The following is a 17,758-nucleotide window of genomic DNA, read 5'->3' as shown; positions in this document are numbered from 1 at the left end:
TATTCCAATTTGTTCAAAACTGTAGGAGCTAGTCATGATAAGCTAAATATGAACAGATCACCCAAAGGAAGTTCTTTACTTCCAACCATTATCACCTGCCAGAGTAAGACTCAGCCATTGATAAGTTTAATGAAGGCCAGAGTCTCAATAGTTTACCCTGAAGCAATACCTGGTGGCAGAAAGGACCATAAATTAAGATTACCTGAGCATCACCCAAGAACAGACCATCCAAAGGAAATGCCTAACGTTCCAACCACTGTAGATAGGATCACCTGCCAGCACACTCACCAGGACACCCCTAGACAAATGTCAGTCAATCAGGGGTCCTGAACCTCAGAAACTCCTCACCCCCACCTTTACTACTATAAAAACCCAACTCTAATTGAGCTCAGGGGTTCTCCATTTATTCCAATACATTGGACATGCAGAGAGACAGAGTTTGCAAACTTGCATAAAATAAAGTCTCTTTGCTTTTACATTTGGGACTCAGTCTTCTTGTTGGCTTTCAGGGGACTTCACGTACTTGGGCATAGCAAAAGCAAGTACACTTCCCCTTAGGTTCCCTCACTTTATAAAGGATATAGTATCCCGAGGCTCAGGAGTTGCTAACCCATATTTTCACATGTAGAACAATTATACAGGCTGGAGCAGGGCCAGGGCTGGAGACAGGGATCATGGGACACCCTTGCACCCCTACTAGGATTCTTGGACATTGGGCTCTTCTGACACCAATAGGGCAAAGATACAGAGGATTTAGCTGTTTCCCACGGCTAGAACCCATTATGCTGGCCGAGAAGAAAATGGCATAGAGTGAGGTTTGGCCAGTCTACAGCACTTGATTCTTTTAGGGCTGGCATAGCCATGCCCCTTGGAGAGCCCCCAGCCCAAGATAGCTTAGCACTAGGAACTATAAACTTTCCTGTCCCCAACAGAGCTAGACATTAATCCCAGAAAAACTTGGTAGAATTGGACTAAGACCCACCCCACCAATCAAGGACAAGCCAATGAAGAGGATGTCACTGAGCATAAGCAGGGATTCCTGAAGCAACAGTAAACTATAAAAGCTGTAGGGATGGGTATAACAGCAGGCCTGGGCCTGGGTGTGCATGTAGAGCATTACTCTAGGCCCAATAGGCCATGGGCACTCATTCCTCAAAGGGCAAGAGTGTGTGGGTTGTGGGTTTCCTGTACTAGAGTTTAGGGCTAGAAGTTCAGACTGGGAGAGAGGAGAGTGGGTGTGCTATCCAGAAATCTGTACCCATGCTGGGCTCTGCCAGGGTTAGGGAAGATAGACAGATACATGTAGAGTTGGAAGGCACCAGGATACTTGAGGAGCAGTGAGACCACTCCTCACAGACAGTGATTATAATAAACAATTCCAGCTTCAGCTTAAGCTTTATGATGTGTGTGGAGGAGGAAAGAAAGGGGGAGAGAAACAGAGAACCAGAGGAAGAGGTACATTTGTCAGAAGGGAAAATACGCTAGATGAATGTGGCAGTTAATGTGTGGGTGTGAAGGAGAGAGGAAGAAAAGGCTAACAGGAGAGAAGGGAGGATAGTCAGAGATGGCCTGAACACACCACGCTTCTGGTTCCTACAAAATAAGGCACCAGACTCATTAATAGTCTCATTGTCCCTGTGATGTTAAAATGGGCACTGAAAGGGAGGGCAGCTGCTGAAGGACTTGAGTCTGCAGGAGACTCTGTCTGGACACGACTGGCATCCTTGATCAGGGCTGTCGTTGAGAGGGTCACACTGGTGAGGACCTGAACAGAGGCAGGCAGTCCTGCTAGCAGCCGGTTCACTTCTGATGTCACCTTGCTGTTGTCCCCACTGAGAACTGCAATCTCATCGACTTTGGTCAGGGAGGCACAGGTTTTGGCAGCAATCTGTGGCGGGGCCTTCAGCACCAAGGCCTTTTTGGCTGCATCCCTAGACTTCTGGTAGGATTCAGCCTTAAGCTTCAACCGCTCAGCCTCTGCCTTGCCCATTGCCTCAATGACTGTTGTCTCTGCCTCTCCGATTTTGCGAATCTTTTCAGCTTCTGCTTGTGCCAACAGGACTTGCTTTACCTTTTTGCCCTCAGCAATCTGCTGGATGCGATGGCTCTCTGCCTCTGCAGGGCGGCGCACTGTAGCGATGAGCTTCCTTGTTGGTATGGAGGATCTCCTGTGTCTTCACAACGATCTGCTGCTTGCCCTATACTAACTACTTCAGTCTCTTCCTGCAGGATGTTCTGTTGTTCTCGGGCCCCTTGCAGCTCATAGGCCAACTGGGCCTCCGCTGTCTTGATGTTTACCTCCTCTCTGAAGGCTGACTTTGGCAGCTCCAAGGCTCTCTTGGAATCAGCAGTCTTGGTGTCTGCCATGAACTTCACATCTAGCATCTACTTCTTTGCACTCAGCTTCTCAGACACCCATGACCTGTTCTGCCTTTGCCACACCAATGTCTGCATCTCTCTGTACCACAGCAGTCTGGGAGCTCAGATAGTCTACTTTGTCATAAATGTCCTCGATGGTACGGTTGAGGATTCTGATGCCCATATGGCCAACATCAGGGGCTGCCACTTCCTGCATCAGTTTGGCAAGCTGGTCTCAGTCCTGGTAAATCTGTTTTACAGCCAGAGTCCCAAGGATGGAGCGTAGATGCACCATCAGGGTTTGCAGGATGATGTTCTTAATGCCTTGCACATTCTTCCTCGGAACTGTTCACAGGACAGGACAATGAGGGAGCTCCTTCTCTGTCATGATCTTCACCTGGGTGATATCATCACAGTTAGAGCTATCCCCTGTGCCATCTCTATGTCCTCAGAAGATGACATGAGAAAAGTTATGTGACTTTAAATTGTACACATTTTTAAAAAACACTATTGAAGCTGTGCTGCCTTGTTTCTGGTCACTTAACACAGACTGGGGTCATTTGGGGAAGAGGGAACCTCAGCTGAGGTTGTCCACTACGGTCACCATCAGTGTGACTTGTAGTTGGCTGGTTTCTGATTGACGGTTAGTGGGAGAGTCCAGTGCATTCTGATAATACTCATGGGAAGGTGGTCCTGAGAACTATAAGACAGACAGCTGAATGTGAGCCCAGAGAACGAGTAGGAAATAGCATTCCTCTGTGGCCTCTGCTTCCATTTCTTCCTCCAGGTTGTTGCCTTGAGTTCTGGTCCTGACTTCCCTTCACAATGCACTGCGAGCTATGAGACGAAATAATCCCTTTCCTTCCCAAGCTGCTTTTGGTCAGGGTGTTTATCAAAGCTTCAGAAAGTGAACTAGGACATCAAAATCGTAATTCATAAGATAAAAATTGATAATGGTGATATGAAAATTAAGATCTTCTGTTCGAAATATTTTGTTAGGAAAATAGAGACAAAAGCTATGGCCTGGGAGAAATTATTTCCACGTTACTTTTCTAATAAAAACTATGTGAAAACACCCCAAGACAATAATATAACAAGCATCCCAATTCAAATGGATAGAGTATTTGAGCAGACACTTAACCATTAGCAACTGGCATTGGAAAAATTCTTGGGAACAGAAGTCATCAGTAAAATGCAAATTAAATCCCTAAGGAGATATGTCTACACATTTACAAACAGCTTCAAATTTTCCTGTGTCTACAAGGGTGTGAAGCGACTGGAGCTCACACATAGCTGGCAGAAATAAAACTCTAAAATCACACAGAAAGTAGTTGGATGTGTGACTTGGAGAAAAGTCCTCCTCACGTGTGTGAACCCTTAGTTCTCAGCTGGGTGGTGATGTCTTGTGAGGCAGTAGGGTCTGTAAGGGCAGAAGACATGGCTGACTGGTTGAGGTGGATCACTGACGGGAACCTTTGAGGGATATCACTCAGTCCTGATTCTGGTCCTGCTCTTTTTCTTCTCTCTCCACGCATGAGCAAACCTTGTTATACACTACTCTTAGGCCTTGTGATGCTCACCGTGTCACCTATTCTCCATGAAGAAGAATTGTATTTCCTGAAGTTGTAAGTCAAAATGGGTTTCTGCTCTATTAAATTGCTCCTGTGTTTGATTACAGCAGCAAGAAATGTGACCTTTTAAAGTACAATACAGATCTGCTGTCTGATCCAGTCATGGCACTAAAAGTATCTACCCAAGCTAAATGAAAGCATGCATTCATATGAACTGACTCAAGATGTTCATAGCAGCTTTGTTAGAAAGAGCTCTAAACTAAACTAATACAAATGTCCATCAACAGGTGAATAAAGCAGTTCCATATATTCATAATAGTTACAACATCATGAGGTGGTCTCACAGTGATTATACTCCACTATAGAAGCCAAAAAATAAGGAGCGTGATCCCCGTTTAATTCTAGAAGTTAAAAATAAATTACAGGATCTAGCAGAAAAAAATTCAGGGATTATGAATGTGTTCATTATCTTGATTGTGACTTATGCAATTTATGGATACAAACAATGTAAACGTTTGTGTTAAGAGATCTTATTTTATACTTTGAGCAACATTGTTTATTGTGTGGCAATTAAATATCAGTGAAGCTGGTAAAAACGTTTATTACTCCTAAAATAGTATCATTTATTCTCATTGAGTGGTTTTTCTTTCTATAGCGCAGTTTTTTTTCTTTAATCTTGCTTTCTAGGGTTGAGTGACCTCAGTCTCCTTAGGGGAGGTGAATACAGGCAAAGGACATGATATGCATATAATATAATATCATAATGAGACCCATCTTTTTATGCTCATTGGAATTTTAAAAAAGAAGACTAGATTTCCACTCTACCTTGGAAAAGCATACTTCCTCTCTTATGAGCAAAAAACGAGCCATGAAGGAAGCAGCCATGAAGGAAGCAGCCATGAAATGAGTTGTACTGCCTCTTATTCAGGAAGATCACCTTGACAGGACAGCGTTAGTTTCCACCACAATATTCCATATGATAAAAACAGCATTGAGCCGGGCGGCGGTGGCGCACTCCTTTAATCCCAGCACTCGGGAGGCAGAGGCAGGCGGATCTCTGTAAATTTGAGGTCAGCCTGGTCTACAGAGTTAGCCAAGGCTACACAAAGAAACCTTGTCTCAAAAAACAAACAAACAAACAAAAAGTAAACAAAGAAGGGGGGAAAACAGCATTGAGTGCTGCTAGGGTAAGAACCAGATATGGCAAGGAGGCAAGAACACTAAAATCTAGAGCCAGCATTAGACTGAACATATGTATATCCAGGGACATTCACTAACTCCTTACATGTTTTGCTGATATGGAAAAGTTTCAAGGTTATTTCAACCTGCTGACACTTTCAGATACAATAAATCCTTATGTGATGTGTACTACTACCAGACTCGAGAGCCTATAATGTTTCTTTGAGGTGCTTATCATTTTTCTGGGCTTCATTCAGATTAGAAAGTCTCATGAATTTTCTGCTTTTTGATGTGACTTTCACCTGGATCATTCCCTTCTTCCACAGTAGGGCTCTGGTCCCACAGTGAAAGGGTAGAGGCTTACTAACATTTTATCTAGTTGTTTTACTTTCTTTGAAATGTTCCCCCATCACCTCTTTAGTGTGGAGAAGGTCTACATATGTTCTCCATTCTAGAAGACTCTGGCTGCCTAAATATTTCTGCAAAGCTATTGTTTATACCTGGATCGGCACTGACAAATGTTCCAAAGTCACATGGCAAAGCATTTGATTGTTATGTGTATTTCTCCCATAATTTCTGCCTTCAGAAATCAATTGCAGGTGATACAATCTATTATTTTTTTCCGTTAGGAAGACAGGAACAATCTCTATTCCTCTCAGAGAAAGCACCTACACAGACCAAAGAAACAGTTCCACGCAAACCCAGGTTGGTGAGCCAATGAGTTTATTGGGGTGATTTACAGGAGTATAGGTCACTTAAGTGGCTGAAAGTGGTTGAAAAAGACATGCCAGCATGGGTGACAGCTGTAAAAGCGTGTCACTGATGTGCCCTACATAACTTTCAGGTAACTCCACCAGAAAGTTAACTCTCCCCAGGGGTCCTTTACTGCTTATGTAACTTCAGGGAGGCTTCATGTGTATTGGGACTTTCATTAGACTCCCCTCTCCCTTTAGCTTTGTTGCAAACAATAGTAATTCAAATGGTAAGTGTTCCAATACTCGTGTGTGGTGTGTGTGTGTGTGTGTGTGTGTGTGCTTTCAGCAGGTGCTGTAGCTTTTCTTTTAATTGAGAACCCTAATATAACCTTCTTAAAACACTTACATGTGCAGTTACACTATGCATGCATAGAAACCACTCTGTCCATAAAGCAACTTAAGTGATAATAATAGAAACAAGCACAAGCACAGAGAACTCGTCTGCCTCATGTTGCTGCCTGGGCCACAGGGATCATAAATTGTCTTCTGCTGAAAATGGATCCCAGTTTATGACAAATACCATAATTAAAGAGATTTGTTTTCAAAGATTATGTTTTAGAAGCAAAGAAATACAACACGAATATTGATGACCGCCTAAGACTTAGTAATTAGCTGCTAAGTGCTTTGCATATTTTCTTTGCTAAGTCTTCAAACAGTGCTAGGGAATTTGAGTTATTGTTTTCCATTGCTCCATTGCAGATGGGAAAATTGAAGATCACCGAGGTGAATAAACTTGCCTAAGGACATACAACTTGCCAGCTGAAGAAAGAAAACTTAATGTAAGTCAGCTTGATGAAAGCGCTGCTGTTTTCTATTGCTGAGCTAAATTTCTTTTGTGGTTGAGTGGAATGAATGAAGCGAAAGCTTCTAAAAGTTCCTACTGCCACTTTGACATTTGCTTGTCTTTATTTTGGAATTTGTATTTTCTCAAAAGGTATTCTACTATATGATTAATAGTACATTTTCAGTGTACACCCAAAGAATAAATAAATACTGTTTTCAATATGACCAAAGTTATATTTGAGGAAAACACAACTTTTAGAAGAAATCTGACAATGGAATCTTATGTTTATAAGACTATGTGCAAAAATGCCAAAAGCAGATAAACAAAGAGTGTAGGCTGAATAAAGGGAAAGACATGCTAATCTCCATCCCGACACATGCGTTTCTGGAGGCCAAAGCCAGAGTCTACTGATTTACCTCCTTGAGCCCATATGAAAGGGTGGAGTGTCAACTCCTTTCAAATTATGAAGCCTGGTATTGAGAGGAGTAGGAGATAATACTCATTTGTCTATCCCAGCCAAGCACCCACCAATCACCTGGGCCTAGGCATGTAACTATAAACAAGTGACAGCTTATAGTGATACTGTGTTTGAGGCTTGCAATGTATCTTCTGTTTCCAGGGAACTGAAGAGACAGTGTTCCTTCTGGGGAATGTACTTCCCAGAATGCTTAGGGAGGCAGACCATGAGACTTGTTGCTCTCCCGTGAAAGACAGACTAAACCACTTGAATATGTATAATATCAATCAATTTGATTTTTCTTTTCTGTGTTCTGTTTTTGTTTGTTTATTTGTTTATTTTTTGAGACAAGGTTTCTCTGTGTAACAGTTCTGGCTGTCCTGAAACTCACTTTTGTTTGTTTGTTTTTCAAGACAGGGTTTCTTTGTGTAGCCCTGCCAGTCCTGAAACTGACTGTAGACCAGGCTGGCCTTGAACTAACAGAGATTTACCTGCCTCTACCTACCTAAATGCTGGTATTAAAGGTGTGAGCCACCACCAACGAGCTCTGGACCTCACTTTTGTAGAGCATGCTGGCCTGGAACTCACAGAAATCCACCTGCCTCTGCTTCCCGAGTGCTGGGATTAAAGGTATGAATTACCCCCGCCTGACTCAGTTTGTCTTTTCCTATGCCCTTCTATAGAACCAATGAATCATAGAATCTTATGACTAGATAGGGTCTTAGAATATTCTCAGTTACATTGCCAGCAAGTGGCTATTGATATCAGCCTGAATTCTTCCAGCGATGGGTCAAAAGCAGTTTATTTCTTCACTGGGTATGTTAATCTTGAAGCTAACCTTTACATCCTGTACACATTTGCTGGTTTTGGTGCTATTCTCTAAAGGTGCAAACTGTGTCACATCTGCTTGCTGTGTTTTATTCACATCAGACACAGCAGTGAATTGTTCTGTCTGTTTTAACCTACTCTATCTTCTGGCCCTCGGGTAATGGAAAGGATGAACCAAGAAAATATCAGAATCAGGAAATCATCTCTCTTGGAAACTTAAGTTGTAAACTATGGGATATCAAGATCGTAATAACCAGAAAGAACTTTTGAACGAACCCCTCAAAACTCAGAACAAATTGTTAAGAGAAAACAAAGCAGAAAAACTGGCTGTGTCCTGAATAATTACAAGAAATTGTTGATACAGCAAAAAAAAAAAAAAAGGTCTAGCAGGATAGATTTTTTGTTTTTGTTTATTTTCAATTGTTTTGTCTCATTTGTGCTCCAGTTAGAGTATGATCAAACTATGATAAATGATGAAAAATTTGATTAGGTTGATGAACACTTAATAAATAATATATATATATATATATATATATATATATATATATATATATATATATATTCTTTATCCCACCCCCTCAGTGAAGAAAATGCTAAAACAGAGTAACCAGTAGTGCTACTTGCGGGTTTCGGGTCACATAGTGCTGACTCCTACAGAACCTCAGGAGTATGTTCTTGGATGGAATTCTCAGTGAACTCTGGAAGTCTAGTAAGAAGATGATGCCCCACCTGCTAGAGTGACTTTTGGAAACATGTAAAGATGATGCCTCTGTCTTCCTGGTTCTTTGTATCTTCCTTTTGTGAGGTTGATCTATCTATCTATCTATCTATCTATCTATCTATCTATCTATCTATCTATCTATCTATCTATCTAGAGAAGCTTTTATACAGCCCAGGCTTTTCTGGCCTTTACCTTGTTATGTAACTAGTTTGCAACCATCTTCTAGGTGCTGGGATTACAGGCAAGCATCATCATGCCGACCTGCATCTTTGCATTATTGTAGTGAGCATGTGTCTGCTTTCATGTCTCTTGGACACATCATGAGGCATGGTAGTTGTGACCATTCCACCTGCTCATCTCTCCTGACTTGCTTACATATGATGACTCATGTCAATCAGTCCATCTTTATCCCATGCAGAACAGGAGCATATTAAATTATATTTATATTGAGGTGGTTATACTCTTGGGAACTTTGATATATTTTACATACCATAGTTAGCTTAAATAGTTTTAATATTTAATTACCAGGCTAACCTAAATGGAGGCATGCATTTCTATACACAGATTTACCTACTATAAGAAGACTGGAGACCCACATTCTTTAGTGTTCATCAAGCTGCATTTTTCTAGCATTGTTGCTCTGAGTGTGTTTTTTTATTTTAAATTTTGTGTGTGTGAGTGAGTGTGTGTGTGTGTGTGTGTACTAATTCTCAATGCTCTAGGAAGTTAACTGCCGTAATTAATTTATATATGAGTCGCTTCTTGCATGTTTCAGTCTCCTGATGTAGGATTCCCCTTTTTATGCTGTGAATACCATTGGTTAATAAAGGACTGCTTTGAGGCTGTAACAGATCTATAGGGGAACAGAGCTAGGCAGGAAAAACTAAACAATGCAGGGGAAAAAACGGGCAGAGTCAGAGTGAAGCCATGTAGCCCTGCCGGAGCCAGATGGAGCTTTACCTAGTAAGCCACAGCCACGTGGCAATGCACAGATTACTAGAAATGGGGTAAATTAAAATACAGGTGTTAGCCATTAAGAAGCTAGAGGGAGGGCCAAGCAGTGATTTAATTAATACAGTTTCTGTGTGATTATTTCGGGGCTAAGCGGCCAAGACAAACAAGCGGCCTTCTTACCACAGTCTCTAACGTCCTCCAAGTCTTTAAGATTAAACTCAGAAGCCAATCTATTTTTTTTATCAATTACTTTGTTTTAACTGCATTTTCTCCTATATTATATGTATAAGAACAAACCAGGTGAAAGAATAAGTTAATCATTAAGACTTATGCTCTAGTACAAGGACGGCAAGACTTTTCTATATATTATATTATGGCTGTGGCATAGATCACACATTCTCTTTCTATCTTTCTTTCTCAACAAGAGATGTAGGCTCTGTCTACAAATGAATGCATCCATCCTCTCATCTCACCGCCATCCATCCATGAGTAGTCACTGTTCCATCAAGTGCATATTAAACTCTGCCATGTGGCAGGCAGTGATCTAGGCATTGGGTAAAGTACAGGAGTCCTGAACTTGAGTTTGAAAAAGGAAATGAGACAATGCATGCAATCCATTGCTGCTTCTAAACCTCTAATCAAACAGAAGAATGATAAAAATGTCTATAGTCTTCAATTTCAAATTTTGCCTGTTAGTAACACTACTTTGGTTAAAGCGTGACACCTAAAGTAAATCAAATTAATTGTCATTCTTACACATAGTTCATCTTTTAGGATATTACCAAATATTATAACCTTTGACTTTCGGATTTTTATGGTCATTGTCTGAAAAAATCAAAATAGAATACTGAAACTAAATAAGGGCCATAGAATATAGAAAGAACTGTTAAATTTTATTTATATTCTTCAGTGTTGAGCTGCAATCATGTACTAAGTACATGCATACTCAAGCAGCATGTTCAGCACACATAACAGTTATGCAAGGTCAGAACACAGGAAATGAACTTCATATAACAGGAAATGACAAATGCTTACAAGAGCACAGAGTCAAAAGGTAACATAGCTGCATTTGAATGGAGGCTTGTTTCTGTCTGAATTCTGTAAGGCCCCCTCCCCAGTTCACCAGCGTGTCATTACTTCAGTTGCATGCCCTTTTTTGCTCTGCAGGCAATTAATCAGAGAAATAGCTTTCCTCCTTGCCAACAGACTGGAAATGCCCAGTTCCATCTGTCCATGACTATTTACCCTGCTATATTAGTTCCTCCCTGCTTTTTTATTGGGTCTTAAAATGCTACATATTTGCAACTGAGAATGATGGAGCCAACATATGGTTTCAATCAAGCGATTCTGATATATCATAAACAACCTCCTTATTTTTGGAAATACCTTTTAATAAAAATTTACAATGCGAAAAGTTTGGTTTAATACATTTTAAATACATTTGCTCATTTGTATCTTGTCTGTTGATGATTCCTAAGTGTCAGAAATAGTCAGATATGGCTTTCACTCAGCTGCCTTTACGAGTTCTAAAGTTTGAGACATTATTTACAGAACTCAGACTACAGCTTACCTTGTCTTCCTATGACCTTCTGGTGGCTCAGGAGCTGCCAGCTTGATTTAGTTCTTTATCCCTGAAAGACCATAAGGATTTAACACACTACTCCTTTTTCATTGAAAGATTCTTATATCTACAAAGTCTTGCCTTTGGCTTGGAAGTGAAGGAATTTAAATTAAATTGTGGTTATCCTCACCCAAAGCAGTTTGGTAAAACCTGGTGTGGTATGTCAGAAGCAATGCCTGAGGTAGGTTGTGGGAGAATTCTAACACTTCAAGAAAATTTGGCTCAGAATAGAGAAGCCCCTGACATAATAGTTGCTGCCATAACATGCAGCAATCATAGATTTTTTTTGTATATATTATTGTGTTCAAGTTTTCATAATGATGCTTTGAGTTAATACTATTGGTATCATCCTAATATACTGGTGCGGAAATCTTGCTTTAAGGAAGCTTTGGTTGGCCTGAGCCGAGACAGTTAATGTGAGCACAGACTACTCAATCACTTAACAGTATCCTGCTTCATTTTGAGACTTGATTCTATGAAATCAATCTTTTTATTTTCTTTAGCTGTCACTCTCAACAGCTTGTTTAGAAGCCTCTTTCTTTCTTTCTTTCTTTCTTTCTTTCTTTCTTTCTTTCTTTCTTCCTTCTTTTCTTTTCTTTTTCTTTTTTGGCTAGTGCTTTAGATATTGATAAAAACTGTTAGAAGCCAGACATCCAGACACAGAGTAGGACACACAGAATGAAAGAAAGATAAAACATAAATGAAAAGAAACTGGCTAATTTAGGTTATAAAAGCTAGTGAGACAAGCATAAGATAAGGCTGAGCATTCATGACTAATAATAAGTTTCTGCGTCATGACTTGGGGGCTCACGGTCTGAAAAACTCTGCTACATCCATTGGCAGGTGAGCTGGCATTGTCATAAAAATCTTGCTTTCTTGATGCTTTTGGGATTTCATGGGTGCAGCTTCCCTGTTAGATATAGAAGACACTATCTTCTAGTAAATGTTCTGGCCCTCTGAGTCTTACAATCATTCTGCTACCTCTTTTTTATAGAATGTTCCCTGAGGCTTGGGTGTAAGGACTTCATTGTAAATGCTTCATTTGGCATTGGGTACCCCATGGCCTGTTGGTCTTTGCATTTTGAGTAGTTGTTGATTGCTGCAGTTGTCCCCATCTGATGTAGGGATAAGCTTCTTTGATGAAGGGTGAGTTGCGTTTATCTGTGGGTATAAGCATGTGGTTTTAGAATGGAATTGGGTATTATACTAATTTAGGAAGGTAGCACTAGGAAGTTCTCCTTCAGAGTCCATGACCTCACTGTCCATGGGTACTTGACTAAGTATGTAGTACTGCTACGGAGTGAGCCTTAAGTTCAGCTGATGATTATCCCTAAGATAGTAATGTTACTACTGCACCATTCGCTGAGCTGACTATTGCTGTGATCCATAACTTTACAGCTGGGTAGAGCTAATGACAGCTTTTGCTTTTCTTCCTAGGCAGCTTGCATGGCACCTTTGGATATTATGAAGACTAATCTTATGCTTGTCCTCAGTGGGGACTTCTAGGTCAGTTCCAGCTCATTCTTCCACGGTCTGTGTCTAAAGTATCTATTATCTTCAGGAACAGGATCTTAATTTCAAGTTCTGGGAGGAAACCAAGGACCATGGCAATAACCTCAAATATTGGCTGTTCCTATTTGTTCCCTGAATATATACAAATGCATATATGTATACACACATGGGCATCTAAGTCTACATACACACAAGCTTTGCATTTATGATTCTTGTGCATGGCTCAAATATTGGCACATGTCTTAATTACTGTTTTGTTGCTCTGATAAAATGCCCTGACAAAAGCAGCTTCAGGAGCAAAGGCTTTATTGTGTTTTATAGTCCTCGAGGGATCCAGGTTTTCATGACAGAAGATAGGGAAGTGGTGGAAAAGCAATGATATTAGGAGGAAGTGACTGCATGATCATATTGCATCCATACTCAGGAGTCAGAGAACGGTAAGTTTATGGTGCTACTCAGACCTCTTCTCTACTTACAGTCCAGGAGCCCAGCTAGAGAATGGTGCTGCCTACCGTCGAAGGTCTTCCCACATCAATTATTGCAACACAGACATGCCCAAAAGCTATCTCCCAAGTGATTCTGGATTCTATTAATTGCCAATTAAGACAAGCCATCACAGGATATATTTGGAATAGCCTTATTTATCCAAAGAATGACTTGAGGGGGGAATCTAAGGCTTCTAAAAATTTAATTCAAAACCCTTCAGTGCAGAGCTCATTTTATTTCTCGGGCCGATGGATGTAGCACTTTCCTGGCTTGAGCTGAGTCTCTGAGATGGCCTCCTCTGTGTGCTTTCATTAGCCATTGAATCTTTCCCAGGGGGAGCAGAAAGTCTGGCACTGCTTTTGATGACACACAAATGATGTGATGTCTGGTTTCCACTAAAAATAAAAAAGCAAAGGATGTAATGCCAGAAATAAAAGTATAGACAATACTCTATATAAACATCAGAGCATTGCAAATATCTGAAACAAGTATCCCTGAGTACTATAGCGGGTCTGGACCACAGCAGACAGGACAAGTGTGGTGCAGAAACTGGAGAAACTGTAGGCTTCTTCCATCATAGTTCATCTGGATTTTCTTTTAAATGATTCCTGTTGATATAAGTGTAAATACACTAATTTCTGAGTCACAAAGTGTCTTATTAATCAGGTATCAGGTATATTTTGAGTTCAGAGTTTTAAAGTGAAGGTAAGCCAACTTCCTAAATTATGGAAACACAATGTCTACAAATTTGTCACATGTTTGAGTGTGGCTCATTCCTATAGAAACTCAGGAGTACAATGTCTTTGTGTTGTAATGTTGACTGAGTCTCAAGAGGCATCTCTATTGAGAAAGGGTATTTAACTCCTTACACTATATGTGCTGTGTGCTAGCCCTTGTAAAAGACTTTGGGGAGACAAAATGACCTAATTGGCTTTTGTGCTTAGGAAATGCATAGTCTAAATGTGAATGTATGGTTTATAAACGTGATTCATTATGAAAAACTATGATGACAGATGGGACATTGAATTACCTTCAGGGACATATGATGCTTTCCAGGTTCCAGGTGTTTAAACATTCCAAAATTCAAATATTGGAGATAGTTGATATGATAAAATCTGTGTGGGCAGGATGGCCTAATGATATGCTAGAGAGGGGAAGGGTTTACCAGGACACACAGGTTTATAATCATTTTTGTCAAGAGGGAAGTCGTCATATTAATATGTAAGCATTAATATGTGACACACGCCCATACCAACATCTCATTTAACCCTCTGCCAGTTCTACCAGTTAGGTGTCAGTGTGAGAATGAGAACCTTCTGTAGAAACAGCAAAGCTTTGTAGACTGAGGGAAAAGCATTCTTTTGTGGAAAGCAAACATAGTCAAAGTTGAGTGGAAGATGGGGAAAGCATCTAAGGCACACTGTAGACAGAGGGAGTGTTTTTCTAGTATCTGAGGCAGCATAGAACAGTAAATATCTTAGAAGATGTAGTTTTAGCATGTACTAAAGATGATCAAATTTTACTGAAGATTACTAGACTTGGTTTAAAAATGTGGTCCTTGGGAATTTGATAAGCACCCTAACCACAGATTACTTTTATTTTTTAACAAGAAATATATTTCTTTTCCAAGAAAAAAATAATAGCAAATATTAATTTGAGAATGTTTGCCAAATTCTGGAAATGATTTCAAGACCTTAGCATGTATCATTTCATTTTTACCTGTATAAAAGCCAGGTAGGATAAATGCTCTCATGATCCTTATGTAGACACTGGCAAACTAAAGTGATGCCTGGAGGTTTAGGCCACTTATCTGTGCTTCCCATGTCTAAAGCAGATGTCTGAGCCAAACATCGAAGACAAAGGAAAAGGTAGTCTGAGTTCTGAGCCTACAGTCCTAACCACGTATTGAGGAAAGTGTTAGATTATAACTCAAAACAAATATTTTAGTTATAGCAAAAAAAAATTCATAGAAGAAAATTGTAGCAAGATGTGTCTTTTCAAAATTAAAACATGGCTTAACTATTTAAAGATCTTTTTCCCTTTGCTGGTTGGTCGTGTCAACCACTGATGAATGTGTGCTGTCTTAGACACAGACTGGAAGTAATGAGGTGGAAGCTTTTGGCTGTTGCTCTCTTTTTTTTCTGCAGCTGGGATTTTTTCCATTGATGAAATTTTGGGCTATCTTGTCTTTAGCTTCTTGGTGCCAGAGCCGACTGAATGTTGAATTTGTGAGTTAAATTTTTTATTTCCTGTTGATTCTGCTGGAGTCACCTAAAATCATTACCAGTTGTAAGTGTTTCCTGGCACTAAATTCTTGCTCCCAAGGTAGCTTTTGTTCTCTTAATCCCATTGTTTCATTCTTCACTGTCATTTCTATCCCAGGAAAGAAGCAACAGACCTGTCTTTTGATGATTTTGTTGATTGTTCATGAGGAGGAATGATATTCAAAACTTTTTAAAAGGCATCAGACAGTTGGGGAGATGTGTAAATGCAACACACTGGGGACTCATGAAAAAGGAATATTCAGGTAACTTGGAAAGAGAAGTGTCAAAGCTATTTAAAATATATCTTTCAACACTGTGTGGCTCTGCTTGTGTCTTAATGTATGACTCCTCTTCTTTAGGTTCCCAAGGTTTTGGCAAAAGACAAATGCAAAATATTTGGGGCAAAGAATAAAGTAGACAGGGGTACTGAACTTAGCAGCTAGCAACCACACCTCTGACAGTCTTAGTATTCCCTTTTGTGGATTGGGAATAAAGGTCATTACTCATGGTGGCTGAAAAGATTAAAGATATGTATAATGTCCAAGTTTCTCTCCCCTCCATCCAGGTCTAGGAAGGTGAGCATCCAAACAGGCTAGGCCCCCCCCCCCCCCCCCCACAAGGCCAGTATGTGTAGTAGGATCAAAATCCAGTGCCATTGTCCTTGGCTTCTCAGCAGCCCTCATTGTCTGCCATGTTCAGGGAGTCCGGTTTCATCCTGTGCTTTGTCAGTCCCAGTTCAGCTGGCCTTGGTGAGCTCCAATTAGATCAGCCCTACCATCTCGGTGGGTAGGAACCCTTACTGCTCTTTGGACAGGAGAGGGACGGGGACTGGAGTGGGGAGGGGGAGATAAATGGGAGGCGGGGAGGAGGTGGAAATTTTTAATAAAAATAAAAAAAATAAAATAAAATAAAAAATAGAATCCCAGCAGTTTGCCCCTCCACAAATACACAATGCATAGGGAAAACAGCATTGACCCCTGAGCTTATATATAATATTTCAATGACATACTTGTGTTCAAGGAATAAAAAATATTATTATAATACATTTGATGCCAACTATAAAAAAGATATGTATAATGCTGTTTGTGAAATAGCCAAAAAGTTTTACAAATTAAATACTGATGAGTTATTCTATAAGCATTTTCTCTATCCACATTGTCATTAAAATAAAAATAGTTAGATGCTATTTTTCTTTACTAAAATGGACCCCATTTGTTAAGGGGAAGGAAGCCAGGAGAAGGAAAAGGGTGAGGACAAGGGAGAGTGGTGGGAGTAAGTATGGTAAATGTGATCAAATATATTTTATGCATGCATGAAAGTGTACAATTAAACGCATTATCTTATGCAACTAATATACACCATTGAGGATAATTAGAAAGTAAAAATCCTAAATTAAAAGTAAAGCAATTCTGAGAGACTTTAGCTTTTTTTTTAGTGCAGCTTTCATCAGACCTAAGCATCAGGAATCTTTCTCCAAGATAATACCATTAACTGCTCTAAGAGAAATGCACTAGCTGCCCGATACAGTTGTTGGTGGACAACTCACTCTATATATGATAGTTAATAGTATTCTGGGGAAACTAGCTTTGTCTAAATTTTTTATTTTATGTTGATTCCCTCTTCTTAACACTTTTTTTCCTAGCAATTTCTACCTATTGGTTTCAGTTCAGGTTCTTTAGGATTGTTTTATACCTTCATACATACATACACACACATACATGCACATGTACACACACACACATACACACACACACACACATATATATATATATACATACATACACAATATACATATATAGAGAAAACTATATATAGTTATTATTGTTCTTATTAATACAAAAAATAAAAGTAGTCAGTTATGGGTTTGGGGTACAGTGAACTTTAATGATGACATGTTAAAAAGTAAAAATTGGGTTCACTAAGTCTATCTTATTCAAGATGGGGTGAATATGTGAGAGGAGATACTTAATGCTGAATTGCAGTATGGCCTCTATTCATCTGTTCTTGCTGTGTTGGGTTGTCCAAAGATTATCCTTCTTATAGCCCATGTGAACCAAAAGTTCTATTACTTTTTGCTGTAGCCAAATTTTTTTGTTATACCAACAAACAAACTTGATAAAGTAGTCAGTGTAGGCAATGTCAACTCCAGAATCAAAAATGTAACGAAATAGTTAGTGTTATTAAAGTCACAAGATACAACATGGAAGTAAACAACTCACAAGACTCAGGAAGTCTCCTAAATTTACAAGAATCATAACATAAGCTTCT

The 17,758-nt window shown here is 39.8% G+C and overlaps 1 pseudogene; it reads right to left on the bottom strand.

The window, feature by feature from the left end:
- Positions 1-1,558: 1,558 nt before the first annotated feature.
- On the bottom strand, positions 1,559-2,820 carry LOC119815255 (annotated as a pseudogene).
- Positions 2,821-17,758: the final 14,938 nt, after the last annotated feature.

Source organism: Arvicola amphibius, chromosome 5, assembly GCF_903992535.2.
Source record: "Arvicola amphibius chromosome 5, mArvAmp1.2, whole genome shotgun sequence".
Classification (NCBI taxonomy): domain Eukaryota; kingdom Metazoa; phylum Chordata; class Mammalia; order Rodentia; family Cricetidae; genus Arvicola; species Arvicola amphibius.
The sequence above is the reverse complement of the archived record's forward strand: the minus strand, read 5'-3'. Positions and strand labels throughout refer to the sequence as shown.